The sequence below is a fragment of the Artemia franciscana genome, unplaced genomic scaffold, assembly GCF_032884065.1.
Source record: "Artemia franciscana unplaced genomic scaffold, ASM3288406v1 Scaffold_1681, whole genome shotgun sequence".
Classification (NCBI taxonomy): domain Eukaryota; kingdom Metazoa; phylum Arthropoda; class Branchiopoda; order Anostraca; family Artemiidae; genus Artemia; species Artemia franciscana.
Genome location: NW_027062916.1, coordinates 25,631 through 44,836, shown reverse-complemented (window position 1 = coordinate 44,836; position 19,206 = coordinate 25,631). Strand labels below are relative to the sequence as shown.

Below are 19,206 nucleotides of genomic sequence, written 5' to 3'. Positions count from 1 at the left end.
AAGCTATTAGACCCAAGCCTTACAAGGCTGAGATCGAAAAAAACGGAAAATGGGCTCTGTAATGAGTTTTACAAGGCAATAGAAAGGTATGATGATAATTTTATTATATTATACACAGATGGTTCTTTCAAGTTGAATCAAGGAAGTGGATGTTCGATAGCCATTCCTCGCCGTAAACAAGTAATATGCATAAGAACAGAAAGTAAAAGTTCAACCCAAGCCGAATATGAAGGAATATTGAGAGCATTAGAGGCAATTTTAAGCTCAAAATGGGGATCTCAAGATTCGGTAGTTATTTGTACTGACTGTTTGAGCTGCTTAGACTCTATAGTAAGTATAAAAGCTTCCAAGAAAGAGGTACTGGTAAGGCGAATTCAAGACACGCTTGTTAAAGCCTCAAAACGGCTCAAAACCTTGAGGTTGTTATGAGTGCCTGGGCATGTTGGAATTTGGGACAATGAAATGGCAGATACGGGAGCTAATTATGCTAGAAGAATGCAAAACAAAATAGATGTTATGAACTATTACAAAATAGAGTCTATGATGAAACTACCAAAGTCATTGTCAGTATTTACAAGACACAAAATTACACCAACAAAGTGGCGTAAACCTTGAAAGAACATCTGTAACAATTCTTTTTTGGCAGATATGTAAAGTTTTCTGGAAATCAAAATTGTTTATTCCATAGGCTAGTTTTTGAATTCTTGGTAGGTTAGTTTTGGTTCTTAAAAAATGTTCTTTTTGCCTAACTTTGGATATATAGAGAAAAAGAACATTTTTCTCAATTCTTTTGGCACATAAAAAAATTATTTTAGCAAAACCAGGCCACATGAGTGGAGGTAGCCCCTCCATGATACCCCTGTCGGCTGAGCAGATAATACTCACTTCACAGTAAGTGACTTGGGAGCTAGCTAAAAACAACCTAAAAGCATAATCAAACCCCTTTTAAGCCCCTTTAATAACAGCTGCCAAATTAACATTATCGTTGTTTAGTTAAAACTTATGTAGGTAAAATTTAACAGCTGAAAATCATAAATCAGGCAAAAGATTCCCCTGAAAAATAATATAAACAGTTAGTAGCAACAAACTGTATATAAGGAGCAACAAGGCTCAATAGTCACCACAACCCTCAAAAACAGATTTATTATCAATATATCTATCAAAAGAATTCACTTGTTATACTGATTCTAAATATATAATATTCATTAATTCTAACGTCACTCATCAAAAAACTACGAGCCTGAGAAAATTTGCCTAATTTCCGAAAAAAAGGGGGTCTACCCCCCAAAATTCAAAAAAGTCAATGAAAACCGCAACATCAGTTTAAGCGTTTGACAAAACCCTACTGTAGAGGTTTCAATCTGTCAGTTGCAAAAATGTGGAACTTTGCATTTTTTGCCAGAAGAAAGATCACACATGTGCGTTTATCTGTTTTTCCCATGGGTGATCGTATTGAACTAGTAATGCTAGGATACCGGGAGTGGGCTCATTAAAAAAAATATTGAAAGTTCTGGTGTCCTTTTTAAGCGACCAAAAAAAGTTGAAGGTCAACTAGCACTGCTCCTAACCCCGTCCCCCCAAAGTTGTTCTATCAAAGTTGTGGGATAGCCACTTTGTTGAGTATAGTTAAAAGGTCCAATAGCTACGCCTTTGAGGATCACATCACCTCCCACAGCCCCTAGGAAGAGGGGTGTAATTTACGAAATTTACCTATTGTTTACGTATAGTACTTGCTATTGGGAAGCATACATACACTTTTGGGAGGGGTTATATTTCACAGGGATAGTTTTCTGTGGAGAGGGAAGTTTTAGGGGAGAATTTTCCAGAGGAAGCTTTACACTTCAAGAATTTGCCAAAATTCTTATACAAGATTCTTTACATTTGTTTCATTTTCTCTCTGTTGACTCAATTTCACACATGGAGATGTTCTGAGGGAATTGTCCCGGAGAGATTATCAGCGGGGTTGGAATTGTATGAAGAAGCTTTTTGTGGGGGGAGATTTCCTCAGAAAATCTCTGATACCTATTTGAATGAAAATTAAGTAGTTTATTTTGATAAAATAAAATCTCAAAATTACAAAACGATTGTAACCGTTTGATTATTCATTTGTAATTTTGCACCCCTAGAATTTCTGAGGCCGGGGCAAATGCCCCCCCCCAAACACCTCTCAAGTGGCCAAATGCCAATTTGAAAAAAGGAAACTTTTCTGTATAAACTAGGCTCTATAAGGCCTTTTCTCCCAATATCTAATTTTTTATTGCAGCGCCATGATCTATTTGCATCAAGATTTTTGCAACTTGCAGTTGCCATCTAGTATTACCAAGGGGAATAATAAAAGTGCGTACATACCCTAAACTGAAATATTAATTACTAGCTGTTGGGGTGGCACTTCGCGCCATCCCAACACCTAGTTGGTGGGGGCGCTTCGCGCCCCCCCCCCCAAGCCCCCCCGCGCGCGTAAGTCGTTACGCGCCATATTAGTTACGCGCCATTGTAGTTGTGTCCCTATGTCCCACCTGTGAATATAGATATATATATATATATATATATATATATATATATATATATATATATATATATATATATATATATATATATATATATATATATATATATATATATATATATATATATATATATATATATATATATATATGTTTTTAACTACGTAAAACTTGCGAATATACAACATTCTTTGCTGTCCCATTGTCTGTGCATATAAATAGATTGTCAGGTTTACCGACTCTTGAACATGCAACATATAATGGTCCATGGGAAAACAATCCGTATTCAGATCTATACCTCATGATTCTAATGATTGCCCTTGAGCTTTGTTGATGGTGATTGCTAATCGACCATTCCCTGAGTCGCCATCGTCATTTATATATCCCCCTGTGCACCCCGGCGTCCCCTTTATAGTTATGTCCCTGTGTCCCGGTCGTCATTTATATTCCCTGTGTCCCGGTCGTCATTTGTGTCCCGGTGTTCCAGTCTGTGATTTCTCTTTGAGTGTCCCGGGCGTCATTTATATTCCTTGTGTCCCGGTCGTCATTTATATCCCCCTGTGCCCCCCGGCGTCCCCATTGTAGTTGTGTCCCTGTGTCCCGGTCGTCATTTATATTCCCTGTGTCCCGGTCGTCATTTGTATCCCGGTGTCCCGGTCTGTATATACATTCGTTTTTTAGTTTTGTTTTTCTCCTTTATTTTTTTCCTTTTTTCTTTTTTTTTCTTTTTTAGTTTATTTAGATTTTTAGATTTTTTAGTTTTTTTATTAGTTTTTAGTTTTTTTGTAGTTTTTACCATTTTTTTAGTTTTTTTAGTTTTTTTTTTTTTACTTATGTCCTGGTCGTCATTTATACTCCCTGTGTCCCGGTCGTCATTTGTGTCTCGGTGCTTTGTTGATTGCTAATTTATATTATATTTATATTTATATTTTTTATATTTATTAATATTTTTTTAGTTTTCTTTTTCTCTTATTTTTCAGTTTTTTCCTTTTTTTTAGTTTTTTCTTTTTTAGTTTTTAGTTTTTTTTGTTTTTTACCTTTTTTTAGTTTTTTTAGTTTTTTAGCTTTTTTAGTTTTTTTATTAGTTTTTAGTTTTTTTTTTTAGTTTTTGCCTTTTTTTAGATTTTCAGTTTTTTTTAGTTTTTAGTTTTTTACCTTTTTTTAGTTTTTTTTAGTTTTTTAGCTTTTTTAGTTTTTTTTCTTTTTAGTTTTTTTTGTAGTTCTTACCTTTTTTAGTTTTTTTTTCTTCTTTTGTATTAGTGTGAAATAATTCAGACGTCATATGCGGACAAACACGACGTCACTCGACAGACAGACAGATAGACATAACCCACAAACAACTTATTTTTATATATATTTATTCATATTTTTTTAGTTTTCTTTTTCTCTTTTATTTTTCAGTTTTTTCCTTTTTTTTAGTTTTCTTCTTTTTTAGTTTTTAGTTTTTTTTTAGTTTTTTACCTTTTTTTAGTTTTTTTAGTTTTTTAGCTTTTTTTAGTTTTTTTATTAGTTTTTATTTTTTTTGTAGTTTTTGCCTTTTTTTATTTTTTTCAGTTTTTTTTAGTTATTAGATTTTTACCTTTTTTTTTAGTTTTTTTTTAGTTTTTTAGCTTTTTTAGTTTTTTTTTCTTTTTAGTTTTTTTTGTAGTTTTTACCTTTTTTAGTTTTTTTCTTCTTTTGTATTAGTGTGAAATAATTCAGACGTCATATGCGGACAAACACGGCGTCACACCTGATCCACAGATCCACAGATCCACAGACAACTTATTTTTTTTAGTTTTCTTTTTCTCTTTTATTTTTCAGTTTTTTCCTTTTTTTTAGTTTTTTTCTTTTTTAGTTTTTAGTTTTTTTTAGTTTTTTACCTTTTTTTAGTTTTTTTTAGTTTTTTTAGTTTTTTAGCTTTTTTAGTTTTTTTATTAGTTTTTATTTTTTTTGTAGTTTTTGCCTTTTTTTATTTTTTTCAGTTTTTTTTTAGTTATTAGATTTTTACCTTTTTTTATTTTTTTTTTAGTTTTTTAGCTTTTTTAGTTTTTTTTTCTTTTTAGTTTTTTTTGTAGTTTTTACCTTTTTTAGTTTTTTTCTTCTTTTGTATTAGTGTGAAATAATTCAGACGTCATATGCGGACAAACATGACGTCACCTGATCCACGATCCACAGATCCACAGACAACTTATTTTTATATATATAGATATATAATGGTGCTTGTCCTTAACTACCTTTTAGCAATTGCTACTTAGTAAACATCTTTTTTTTTATCCTTTGGTTTAAGTGTTCTTAATCCCCCTCCTAAAAATAATCCTTATTGACAAATAACAATAAATGTGGCTACGATGTAAACATACTGCAGCACTTGCCAAAATTTCGAATGATTTGAACCGTTGGGAACATTTCCAAAAATGTAAATTGTTTCGTCATTGTTTACGTACAAAGTAGCTGTATCTGAGAGCACATTACAGATATCAACAAAAATATGATTAAAACCAACCTGTTGCTACGCAGCGGGAATAAACATAGAGAAGTTGAGTTCTTTTGCTTGTTGTAAAAAAAATGACTTCATGCATTAAACAATGGAGGGCTGCATACGATTATTTGGACAATAGGGCAGAGTGAAAAAAGATGCAAATTTAGCTAATTAATTACTGTTTCTATTTTGATGCTTATTCAAAATATTTAAAACTCATGAAGTTTAATGTTACCTATAAGAAGTTACGAGCCTGAGAAAATTTCCCCACATTTCAAAAAGGAGGAGAAATACCGCGAAAACACCAATCGATCTCAACGAAAATCATACCACTAGATTCAGCATATCAGAGAACCGTACTGTCGAGGTTTCATGCTCCTCTATAGAAAAATATCGAATTTTGCATTTTTTGCGAGAAAAAAAAAATCAGAAATAGGGCCCACCTGCCCTGAGTGTCAGGCAAGGCTTTGTACCCTATTCATAAGCTGAGACAATTGCATAAAAACGACAAAAAAAACAAAACAATTAGATATAGGTTGAATGAAAAGGTGCCTATACTTAGATCCATGGAGGAAGGTTTCCCACCATGATTTGAAAAACTAAGAAAAATTCAAACTAAAGTAAGCTAAAGATATTTTTTCTGTGGTAATTATCTACAATAAAAATTAAGGGGGGGAGGGACTTACAGGAGGCTTTCATGGTGGGGAGAAAATTTTTAATGGAGGGGGAGTCAGATTTTCTGAAATTATTTGAAAAACGACCAGAAAAGCTTTTTTAATAGAAAGTAAGAAGCTACATTAGAACTCGGTTGCCTCATCCTCAATACTTCGCTCTTTACGCGGAAATTTGACTTTGACTGGCACTTAGTCAACACACCTAATTTCTGAGACTATACTGACGGTATTGAACAGTCCAAAAAGAATAAAAAGGAAGAAGCCCTAAAATGGCACAAACTAACACGCCTTAGAACAACATCACTCAATACAAGCACACCAGTAAAGTCTGCATTACTAAGATAAAAAACTTACCCAAAGAGAAGTTCGAAAATCGTTCAGGCTATTCGTCGTTCTAGAAATTCAACATGACCTTGAAACGCAAGACGCTCATCCACCAGGACACAAAACAGCTTTATGTTTTCATGTATAGGCAGATATCCACTTACTAGATCAGTTACTAGGAAGATATTCACTCTCATACCTCTTTCTTTGTAATAGATTCTATCTTTCATCAGCACAAATAAAACTGACCCAGTCACAGCTGCCATCAAATTCTAAATGTCGTCAGCAAAGCTAAGCTTCATCCTCTTTAAGGATGCATCTACAAGCTCCATGCTACGAAATCCTTTAGAATCAACCAATTAAATTATTAATATGCACTAGAACATCAAAGGGCAAAACAAAGAACCATGAGTCACTCCACGTTTTAAATTCATACAATTTGATTTAATGCTTCTACCATCAATACACTATTTCCATCACTCAAAAAGACGACAGCTTCCATTACTGACAAAAATCCGATCATTCTTATTCATGGATTTCAAAAGGACCTAAACATCATTGGTTTCCTCGCAATATAAAAACACTTACTCCTTGGACCAAATTCAGAATTATGATGTATAATCTGAATTTATTTTCTAGATCATTTTTCATACTTGTCATGAACACTTTTAACGACTTCCAGAGATGCAAAAGGGCTTTTTATCAAAGATTGGTTTTATATTTCGATAAATCTATTTAGCTGTATGCTTGATAAAGACTGTTCAACTTCACTTGCTCGATTCCTTTGTCTCCAAAAGCTATCCTGACCATAGATCATCATCTCATATTATAGGTTGCACACCAGATTGTGGTTGCAGGTCAGGTCGATATTGTGGCCTATCAGATTATGGGGCCAGGTCAAGTAGGGCGTCATTTAACTGTGGGTTGTCATTTTACTTTCTATTCGGTTTACAAAAACTTTAAGTCAAAATTTAACATCAAATGAACCCTTCCATAACATTTCCATGACCATCCACTGTGAATAACGACTCCTGTAAAAAACGAAAACAGATTATACATACTATGCTCTTTACTGTGGAAATAAGGCTGTATAAATTACGATAAGCTATGCCAGAAATTAGATTCCGAAACATCACGTAATGGGTTTTAAAAAAAAACATCGTTTTTAAAAAACACACAGTTTTTGGTCATGTAAAGAGTAGGAAGACACGACTGGGGGTTTTCTGAATTAGAAGACTCAGTTGATAAACGGAAAATGCCAGAGGAAATTTCTAAACATGATCTCTATGTAATATGCCTAAAAAATCCAGTAGTGGTTCAAATCTCTCTTTTGCTCTTGGAAAAATCTTTGTTAACGCCCCCTCCCTAAGCCAATCCCTTGTCTCGCTAGGGTTAATGCAACGTCAAAAAAAAAAAAAAAAAAAAATTACTTGGTTAATAAATCTGGATTTTGGCGAACGTATAGTGACACTGACTGTACGTATAGTGACACTGACTGACACTGAGTAAATTGGACGAAGTAAATTATCAAAGACATTCCCAGGTGCAACCGGAAGTTCGACAGCCCATTATTAATTCCTACAGTATGCTTTTGCATGCTGGGGTTATAAAACCTGTTGAGGATGGTAACATCAACGGGGTGGATATGGACTTTGAGGTATGGAGCTTACTGGTTTCTCACGACCCCGAAATATCTAGTATCTAAAGGTAGCTTGGTTTAATTTTGCGTTAATTACAAATATAACGAAATATTATGCTTGCATTTAATGTGAAAACATTTTTTTCCTTTTTTAATTCATTTTTTTATTATTGACTGTGAAACAAGAAATTGAAATAAACTCTAAGAGGAATAGAAAATTTGGCATGGGGTCAGCTATGACCTTTTTTCAGCTTTTGGAAAAAATACTGACAAAATGGTGCACTTAACAAACGTAATTAACAACGAATTTAAAACGAACTTAAAATTAAACGAACGAACTTAAAACGAACTTTAAAACTTTAAACTTTTAAAATTTAAAACTTTAAATTTTAAACGAACTTAAAATTAAAAATTAAAATTAAACGAACGAAATTAAAATTAAAAACGAACTTAACAACGAATTTTGCCGTAGAATATTAAAACCGATTGATTCGTAGACAAAGGAAAAAGCAGTTCTGGACAATTTATATAACAACCAGTTTTTTCCTATTCCTAGGAAAAGAAATAAAAACATGAAAAATAAAACAATTGAATATGAGAACGCTGATAATTGAAATCCAGGTTTTTCATTAGATCTTAATCATCAGTGTTGTAATTTTTGTCAAAATCCTGGGGGGGGGCAAAGTTGGAGCCAATTTTTCAAGTTGGAGCCAATTATACAGGCTTATCTTAGTTATTATAAGATTAACTAAAGCGAACTAAAGCACTATTGTTTGTTTCTTTGAATAATTAAAATATTACTTACTTGGAATCAGATTTTCTTAAAAGAGAGCCTGAAAAAGAGAAATTGAAAATATTAGTCATAAGCTAAAGCACAGTTGTATTTTCTTTAAATAAATGTAAATTACTACCGTGAAATTGAAGTTTCTTCCTCTATGTTCATTCAAAAAAAAAAAAAAAAACAAGTGAAAAAGATAACTAATGAATATTAAACCTAAGCTAAACAATTTTTTTTTAAATCTCACCGCTTTGCTACCGACTTATTTTGTTCTAGTTGAAGTCTTAGCATTGAATTGAAAACAATAATATTTACGAAGGCTTCTATATACAGCACTTTATTGATAATTATCCAGCATTATGGAACTATTCCAGCTCTGGCTATTATCAAATTCCTTAGAAACTCAAAATGCTGAAGTCTTTCCTATTTGGAAAAACTCGTTAAGTTTTTTGTGAAATCCATGTCATTTTAGTTCAAAGAAATGTAGCAAGTTAAAGCTTGGGATTCAGTTTAAAATGACGTAGTTTGCTAAGATTCAGAATAATTATTTCATTCTGCTAAATTTTTAAACAGTAAAGTTCTAAATAAGTGCAAAGAGGACCTTCGGTTAAAAATTTCTAAACTTCAAGATTTGAACCTGAACTAAAAAAAAGGATATTACTCTAGGCCAACGGTCTTATGTCCAGTCCGACACATTTAAATCTTAAATTACTTGCTCTCTTTTGAATTTCTTTCTTGATTTTCTAGGGAAGACCATTTTTTATGCCGTCAGTTTCACTATACATTCGCCAAAATCCAGATTTATTAACCAAGTAATTAATTTTGACGTTGCATTAACCCTAGCGAGACAAGGGATTGGCTTAGGGAGGGGGCGTTAACAAAGATTTTTCCACGAGCAAAAGAGAGATTTGAACTACTACTGGATTTCTTAGGCATATTACATAGAGATCATGTTTAGAAATTTCCTCTGGCATTTTCCGTTTATCAACTGAGTCTTCTAATTCAGAAAACCCTGTCGTGTCTTCCTACTCTTTACATGACCAAAAACTGTGTGTTTTTTTTTAAACCCCATTACGTGATGTTTTGGAATCTAATTTCTGGCATAGCTTATCGTAATTTATACAGCCTTATTTCCACAGTAAAGAGCATAGTATGTATAATCTCTTTTCGTTTTTTACAGGAGTCGTTATTTACAGTGGATGGTCATGGAAATGTTATGGAAGGGTTCATTTGATGTTAAATTTTGACTTAAAGTTGTTGTAAACCGAATAGAAAGTAAAATGACACCCCACAGTTAAATGACGCCCTACTTGACCTGACCCCATAATCTGATCTGCCACAATATCGACCTGACCTGCAACCACAATCTGGTGTGCAACCTATAATATGAGATGATGATCTATGGTCAGGATAGCTTTTGGAGACAAAGGAATTGAGCAAGTGAAGTTGAACAGTCTTTATCAAGCATACAGCTAAATAGATTTATCGAAATATAAAACCAATCTTTGATAAAAAGCCCTTTTGCATCTCTAGAAGTCGTTAAAAGTGTTAATGACAAGTATGAAAAATGATCTAGAAAATAAATTCAGATTATACATCATAATTCTGAATTTGGTCCAAGGAGTAAGTGTTTTTATATTGCGAGGAAACCAATGATATTTAAGTCCTTTTGAAATCCATGAATAAGAATGATCGGATTTTTGTCAGTAATGGAAGCTGTCGTCTTTTTGAGTGATGGAAATAGTGTATTGATGGTAGAAGCATTAAATCAAATTGTATGAATTTAAAACGTGGAGTGACTCATGGTTCTTTGTTTTGCCCTTCGATGTTCTAGTGCATATTAATAATTTAATTGGTTGATTCTAAAGGATTTTGTAGCATGGAGCTTGTAGATACATCTTTAAAGAAGATGAAGCTTAGCTTTGCTGACGACATGTAGAATTTGATGGCAGCTGTGACTGGGTCAGTTTTATTTGTGCTGATGAAAGCAAGAATCTATTACAAAGAAAGAGGTATGAGAGTGAATATCTTCCTAGTAACTGATCTAGTAAGTGGATATTTGCCTATACATGAAAACATAAAGCTGTTTTGTGTCCTGGTGGATGAGCGTCTTGCGTTTCAAGGTCATGTTGAATTTCTAGAACAACGAATAGCCTGAACGATTTTCGAACTTCTCTTTGGGTAAGTTTTTATCTTAGTAATGCAGACTTTACTGGTGTGCTTGTATTGAGTGATGTTGTTCTAAGGCGTGTTAGTTTGTGCCATTTTAGGGCTTTTTGTTTATGATGGCCTGGTTGGGGAGATGAGTGGATTTTTTCGTAAGGGTAGGGGGACTTGCGTTCTGAGGATACCCTCGAACTTTTTTTTGTGCTCTTTCAGGGTTCTAATATTTCAATTTTCTAGTTTCCAGTGTTTTTCTCCTTGTTGATTATATTTTATATTAGTGCCGTACTACCTTAATAGGAGTGCAAAAATGTAAAATAAAAGAAATTTATTGCCATTGATAGAAAATGGAGGGGGGGGGGGGCAACTTTCCGCCCGATTATGCCTAAAACGGACTTTAGTACCGCCAGTATTCTCTCAGAAATTAGGTATGTTGACTAAGTGTCAGTCAAATTCAAATTTCAGCGTAAAGAGCGAAGTATTGAGGATGAGGCAACCAAGTTCTAATTTGGCTTCTTACTTTTTATTTAAAAATCTTTTTTCTTAGTCGTTTTTCAAATAATTTCAAAAAATCTGACTCCCTTCCATTAAAAATTGTCTCCCATCTTGAAAGCTCATCAGGGCATGAAATTTCTCATGCCCTGCTAAAGGATTATCTCTAAGCAGAGTAATAACTGATCAGCAGTTTTTTGATAGTTGTTTAATAAAGTGATTGTTATTATTCTAGTTGAGTGACTTCTTGTTATCTCAGAAAGGGGTAAGGTTAGGAAAATGAAACTTTCAGGGGTGGTTCTAAAGGCTAAAGTATATCATGGGAAGGAATTCTAGAGTACCCACCTCCACCCCTTCTCCCTCTAGAAAGCCATGAAATTCGCCAATCTGACAGGTTTGACAAGTTTAACAGGTTTGTCAAAATTGAAATTTTGACAAAACAACATTTTATCTTAAGTTTTAGTTACCAGTTGCTTTTTCTCTGCCTTTAGTTCTGAAAATGCAATTCCTGTTATGAGTAGAATTCTGAGCCATATCACTGTTATTTTTATTCAAAATTTAGGAAATGTATTGGCATCTCTTTGAAACCTTATAAATTTGGATTGAGCAAAGTTGTGAAGCTGAAAACAATTTTGTTGTGCTTCATTCAACAGAAGATCTATTTTGCAAGATTTCACTTTTATAACACATATTTTGAAGGTTGCAGCCCTCTAGAGGGAGAAGGGGTAGAGGTAGGTACATCAAAGTACCTTCCAAGGACATACTTTAGCCTGTAGATGCATCTCTGGAAGTTTCATTTTCCTAACATAACCCCTTTCTGAGATAGCAAGAAGTCAATCAACTAGAATTTTACCAAATGATTTTCTTTCAAGTAAAATTGATCTACCCTAAATAGGGTGATAATCCTGTCTTCAAGCAATCATCATATTAAAGCTGCAAACCCATTGTTAACATCACAATGCAAATAAGCTGAAATAGCAGTATAATTGACTAAGTATCAGTGCAGTATTAGCATTTTAACCATGGTCTAGCTCCTTTAGAATCATGTTTGAGTAACCTGATCTGAGCTACCTCTTCTAATCAGGACAGGGCTTTAAACTAATTTTCCAGAGATGAAAAATATGGTAGCTTTTCCTTTAACTACATATATTTAACTATATTGTGTATCAGACACCAATTTATTTTTAAGCTTTTTGATCTAAAGGATTTTTTTTTTAAACTTGCTCAACTATCAGAGTCAGCACCTTACCCATTTTTGAAATTATACTAAACAAATCTGATAAATTCTTGTAGGATCCAATTTGGTGATATTTTGCTATGTATATTTATTCCATCTTTCATTTAAAACGTTCAGAAATTAAATATAAAAAAAACAAATTTTTTCAACTGAAAGTAAGGAGTGACATTAAAACTTAAAACAAACAGAAATTACTTTGTATATGAAAGGGGCTGCTTCCTCATCAATGCCCCACTCTTTAGGCTAAAGTTTGACTCTTTCTCTCAACTCTTCTTTTTAAAACAGTAACAAACTTTAGCGTAAAGAGCGGGGCGTTGATGAGGAAGCAGCCCCTTTCAAACTTTGACCAGTGTTTACATATAGTTATGGTTATTGGGAAGTGTACAGACGTTTTCAGGGGGATTTTATTTTGTTTGGGGGTGGGTCTGAGGGGAGGGGGCTATGTAGGAGGATCTTTCCTTGGAGGAATCTGTCATGGGGGAAGAAAAATTCAATGATAAGGGCGCAGGATTTTCAAACATTACTATAAGAAAACAATGAAAAATAAACATGAAAACCTTTTTCAAATGAAAGGAAGGAGTAGCATTTAAACTTAAAACAAACAGAGATTATTACGCATATGAGGGGTTCTAAAAATACTTTAGCATAAAGAGCGAGGTATTTAGGAGGAGATATATACCTCGCTCTTTATGCTAAAGTATTTTTAGTAATTTCAACTATTTATTCTATGGCCTTTCTGATTCAGGGGTCATTCTTAAAGAATTGGGACAAAACTTACGATTTAGTGTAAAGAGCAAGGTATTAACGAGGGTACAAACCCCTTCGTATACATAATAAAAATATAAGATTATGAAAGTTTGTTACGTAAGTTAATTCTTAAGTTATGTATATTTTTTACTAATAAAAACGTTTGTTAAAAATTAAAAGTTCTAGTTGCCTTTTTAAGTAACCGAAAATTGGAGGGCAACTAGGCCTCCTTCTCCACCCCTTGTTTCTTAAAATCATCTGATCAAAACTAAGAGAAAGCCATTTAGTCATAAAAAGAATTAATATAAAAATTTTATTTTAATAATATATGTGCAGAGAGCCAAAACCAAACATGCATTAATTCAAAAACGTTCAGAAATTAAATTAAAAAAAACTAATTTTTTTAGCTGAAAGTAAGGAGCGACATTAAAACTTAAAACGAACAGAAATTACTCCATATATGAAATGGGTTGTCCCCTCTGCAATCCCTTGTTCTTTATGCTAAAGTTTGACTCTTTGCTACAATTCTACTTTATAAAACAATTAAAAACTTTAACGTAGAGAGCGAGGGATTGCGGAGGGGACAACCCATTTCATATATGGAGTAATTTCTGTTTGTTTTAAGTTTTAATGTCGCTCCTTACTTTCAGCTAAAAAATTAGTTTTTTTTATTTAATTGTAGATAGGAGCTTGTAACTTATACAGTAGGGTTTACTGATACGCTGAATCTGATGGTGTAATTTTCGTTAAGATTATATGACTTTTAGGGGGTGTTTCCCCCTAATTTCTAAAATAAGGTAAATTTTCGCAGGCTTGTAACTTTTGATGGGTAAGACTAAACTTGATGAAACTTATATATTTGAAATCAGCATTAAAATGCGATTCTTTTGATGTAGCTATTGGTATCAAAATCCCATTTTTTGAGTTTTGGTTACTATTGAGCCAGGTTGCTCCTTACTACAGTTTGTTACCACAAACTGTTTGATTTGATACTCCTTTCACTAACTTCAGCAAATCAACAAAAATTTTCTGCTTTTTGTGTATAGACCCCCCTCCTCTTTCCCTATTTGACCTAAGGTCAATGAAAAAAACTTTAAAAGCCTTAGCCTTTTTGACCTAGGGTCATAGTCTCAGAATCTCAATCAAACAGATGGATGGAGAAATAGAAATTGCAATGTCTGTGTTATCTATAGTTAACACATTTGATCCCAGAAAATATTTAGCAAATTTTATCATTGTCACATCAAATTTAGCATGCTGATGAACCTGATATTTGCCTTGTAGTCCTTTTTCAAATAATATTTATTAAAAAAAAAGTCTTTTATTTTTGCTGTTTAAGATGTTTATGACTTTACAGAATGTTATATTTGCGTGTGGGTGTGTGCTAAGATTAACATTGCTTATGACAGCAAAGGTCCTTCCATTTGTGGGGCACCACAGAGTGTTGAATCCCTGACCCTAAACTCCTGATTCAACTGTCATATTTGACATATGTGAGAAAATGCATTTAATTTTTTTGGCTCCTAAAGGTGTAGTTGAAAGTAGTCAGAGCCTTGGGGTGTGAATCCCCTTATTTGTCCTGTTGGAAGGAGGCTAGTACTGTACTTCAATTTTCATAGTTTCTTGTTAATCTTATAATCTCATCTTTTGCAATTTTCTTGTTTCTTTACCACTTCAATGGTATTCTATGAACCTGTTCTTGTTCTTTGTAATATGCCTTTACTTTATTTGGGATATATATGTAGGCTTCTCTTTGATCCTCTACAATAGCATCCTTATTTAGATCATGTTGCATCTAGCTTTTTCTAAATGTTGTCAAGTCTCTTAAGTCACTTATACCTGATGCTTTCCCTACTGTTTTTAGTTGGTAAAAAAAAAATCCAAAGAAAGTTCCCATTGAAAAGAGCCCAAAAGTGAGATTGAATTTATCAAAGCTTGGAGGTTTGCCCCTTCAGTCTGTGAAAGAAAACAGATTCATAATTGAAGCTTTGTTCATTTCAATCTTAATAGTGACCTACATTTGTGACAATTCATTAAATGATTGTAAAGGGATACTCCTATTTATTTATTTGTCTTGTTTGAATTCCAAATGATTTTTTTTAATTCTTTAAATTGATATACATTCCTTACAAATTAATTAGTTGCACCACAGTTCCATTTGCAAGTTTTAACCTACTTTGTAACCCCCTGTCTCAAAATTGCATATAAATTTATTGAAGCTAGGGAACATAGAACTCCTGTCTGTTTGAAGAAAATGGATGGATGTAAGTTGGTTTAATTACACTAAAGTCCTAGGGCCATTGCAATTAAAATAAAACAATAAAAGCAAAACAATAAAATAAAACAATAACTATAAAATACTTGACATTACATAAGTATGACAGTCACAAAGAAAATCCATTCACAAAATTTTACTATTGTGCTCAGTTGCCAACCTGAGCAATTGCCTAAATTTTTAAACCTTCACCAGCCGTCTCTCATAACCCACACTCTTGTCTATACATCAACAATTCATTGAAAAGGAACAACTACCCTACTGTCATTTCTTCATTTGTATTTATGTTTAATAAGTTTAAAAGAAAGCTTATATGGCTAAGTCAGAAGCCCAGTAAAGGACAAGGTGATTCTTTAGCCAGGAAGTGCAATAGGAAGCTAGGGGCTGGCCATTCTGTGCTTTTGCATGCCCTTCCTGCTTACTGCCCCCACATTTCTTAAGGTAACTTTTTAAAGTTGGGCCAATTCTAGCTGAGCTATCAGAGTCACATCACTGATCCCTGTCCCAAACCAAATAATCTGGTAATACCAGGAATTAAACCTGTGCCCTTTGGACAAAGGATGCTCAAGCTAGAAAGCCAGTCACTTAGGAAGGAACACAAATGTGACCACAGAACAACAATTGTTTGAAAAAAGAAAATATTAAAAAAAAAACTCAAGTCATAGTTGCTGCCCATAAACAATATGCATTTTATTTACCTTAAATTACCTTAAATCACATCTTGGAGTGAAATAAGGACTTTTGATCCTGTTGAATCACTCCTTGTGATGACAGTTGCATACGTGGTTGATTAAATTCTGGTGGAAGATTCTGGTGCATCCCAGTCAAATCTCCATGGTTTGTCACTCCACTCAGCATCCAGACGGCGTTTAAATACATCTGTTGATTCAGCAGAAACAGTATTCTCCTTGAGGTTGTTCCAGAGGTTCACAATCCGGCTCGAGAAGAAGCTGCATCTTGGTCCAGTCTTTGCATGAATTTTGCGGATTTGTTTTGGGTGTCCTCTAGTTATGTGGGAGGGGTCAATCTCCAGGAGCTCATTTTCTTGATTGGTAGAGAGGAGTTTATGTGCCTGGATCATATCCCCACGTTTCCGCCTGTAGACTAAAGAGGGTAGGTTGAGTTCCTTCAGCCGTTCATTGTAGGGCTTATTTTCCATTCCGGCAATCAGCTTAGTGGCCCTACGTTGGATTTGCTCAAGCACTACCTTATCCTTTTTGAATCGAGGGGTGGCCAGGATGGTCCCCACCTCCAAACACGGTCTTACCAGTCCTTTGTAGAGCTTGGTGATTACATGTCCACTTCTGCTGGTAATGCCGTGTTTAATGATACCTAGGGCTCTGCTAGCATTGGCTGAGATCTTCTGTGAGTGGGAGCTGAATTTCAACTGGGAGTCTACAATAACTCCAAGGTCTCTCTCCTCCTGAACATGCTCCAGTATGTGGTGACATCCAGGGGTTTGGGTCATTATGTATTGTTGCTGGGGGTTGCTGTGTCCAATGTGTATGACCTTGCATTTTTCAGCGTTGAATTCCAGCAACCATCTTTTGACCCAGGAGCACATGTGGTTGAGATCATTTTGGAGGGATTGGGACCTAATAGTTTGGAATCATCCGCATAGAGAGTGGTTTTGTTACTAGTGATAAGGGATAGCTCATTTACGTATATATTGAACAGGGTAGGGCCCAGGACACTGCCCTGAGGGACCCCGCTGGTGACATTGACTTCATCAGAGAGTGCGTAACTATTTGGTCCATTGGTCACTTTCACTTGCTGCGTTCTGTCCCTCAGAAAATCCTCGATCCAACTGATCACTTTTGGACTAAGAGACAGGGTGCATGGCCTGTAAATGAGGAAGCGGTGACAAACCTTGTCGAAAGCTTTGGCTAGATCCAGCAGGATTATATCCACTGGTACTCCTTTTTCAATTAGGTCAGTTACAAGACTGTAAGACTCGAGAAGGTTTGTATCCACTGATCTCTTAGAACGAAAACCATGCTGGCTACTGCTGATGAGTGAGTTAGCCTCAAGATGGTTAATGATACGTTTATTCACAATTCTCTCCATGACCTTGCATGCCACACAGGTAAGGCTGATAGGTCTATAGTTTCCTGCTGAAGTTTTGCTACCCTTCTTATGAATTGGGATGACTATTGCCTTCTTCCAATCCCTTGGAAGCTTCCCTTGTGTTAGCGACAAGTTAAATAATTTTACCAGGGGCGTTGAAATAGCAGGGCTTAGTTCCTTCAGCAGTCGTGGGCTTAGACCATCATGTCCAGTTGATTTATTGGCATCAAGCTCCTTAAGCTGTTTGGTTACTTCTTCGACTGTGATCGGTGAGTGTAACATTGGGAAGGCAGTGTGAGCCTGTTCTGCTGGTGGGAGGGCTGACTGGAGGTCATCCTTAGAAAACACTGAGGCAAATTGCTTATTCAGGAGGTTAGCTTTTTCAAAGGCGCAGGAAGAGACTGAGCTGTTATTCTCCAGGTCCGGTACTGAGTGTCTGCCTGGTTTACGTAGGGAGATATGTTTCCAGAATAACTTAGGGTTTTCCTTGACATTTTTGGCCAGATGTTCTTCGTAGTTTACAGTGAGTTTCCGCGTTTCTTTTCTGAGGAGATTCCTGGCGATTTTGTACTTCTCGTATACTGTTGTTGTTTTTTGTTTCACAAATTTCTCCCAAAGTTTTTTCTTCCTATTGCATAGTTTCTTGATTTTTGGGGTGAGGAAAGGTAGAGTTTTTGGTTTCTTTTTCCATATCACGCTGTTATGTTTGGCTAGGCTCTCTAGTAGGGTGTTTTTTAGGATAAGCCATGAAGCTTCCACATCATCTGAGATCAGAATTTCCAGATTGGCATCCATCAGCTCTTCCACCATCATCTTGTAATTAGTAAAGGATTGCTTAGTATATTTTGATGGTTTGGAGTTGAGTTGTATAGATGAGAGGACTGGCATGTGGTCACTTGAGCCAATCGGACTGAGAGTCTGTGTCCCGATCACCTTTTCTGGATCATTGGTTATGACTAGGTCGAGTGTTGAAGGATTTTGTCCCAGACGCATTCTTGTGGGCACAGTTACTGTTTGGTACAGAAAATTATCAGCAAGTACTTGAATTAGTGGGTTTTACTCAAGGCTTGACCTGGTCACACCTTGGCCATCCATCCAGAACACGCTTGGGAGGTTGAAGTCCCCTGTCATGAGCAAAGTTGCCTTTGGGAACTTGTATAGTATGAATTGCGTCATTTCAGCAATTGCTCTTTGAGAGGACAGCTGGCATGGACTACTGGGACTACTGTAAATTGAACTTAGGACAAACATTTCGTTAGGTAGGGACAGGGATACCCAAGTGGCTTCAATCCAAGGTAAGTAAGAATTCGGGACAGAAATTTCTCTTACCTGGAATTCCTTGGAAGCCAGAACAGCAACTCCTCTTCTGCAGTTTGGATCGGACAGGTTGCTGAAGATGTTGTATCCAGAGAGGCAGATGGAGTCTTCTGTCAGTTGAAATCTGGAATTTTTTGGGCTAATTTCTGTCAAAGTTGCAAAATCTATCTGACTTAATTTGAGCACTGTTGCCAGTTCTGGCATCTTATTGGTGATAACATCAACGTTAGCTGTCATAATATTTACAAGTTTTCGGGTGTGTCTAGGCAACTTTTGGCTATGCACACTATTGTTCTCACTATTGGTTGAAGTGGGTGAGTTACAACTGAGGTACACGGAGCTGCTATTGAGGGATGATGCAGAGGGGCATGGGGACGTAACTGTTAATTTACTATTTTTACTTTCACACACGTTTACTGTTACATAATTATTATCACTCACACATAGACTATTTACAGGGGGACTGAGACGGTAAGAGGTACTGGTTATTTTTTCATGCTCGAGCAGCCCGCCATCGAAATTGCTCGA

At 35.1% G+C, this 19,206-nt stretch overlaps 1 long non-coding RNA gene across 4 annotated transcripts in view; it reads right to left on the bottom strand.

Annotated features, from left to right (window-relative positions):
- The window catches only part of LOC136042657 (uncharacterized), a 35,855-nt gene that overhangs the window by 14,371 nt on the left and 2,278 nt on the right, over positions 1-19,206 (bottom strand). For 3 of the 4 annotated variants that reach the window (XR_010621377.1, XR_010621376.1, XR_010621375.1), the window contains exons 2-3: positions 8,408-8,435; positions 5,994-6,994 (exon numbers count right to left, since the gene is read on the bottom strand). This is a non-coding gene — a long non-coding RNA (uncharacterized LOC136042657). Of the gene's footprint in view, positions 1-5,993; positions 6,995-8,407; positions 8,436-15,390; positions 15,476-19,206 lie in introns of those variants that run through there. The other variant, XR_010621374.1, reaches the window with a different exon arrangement.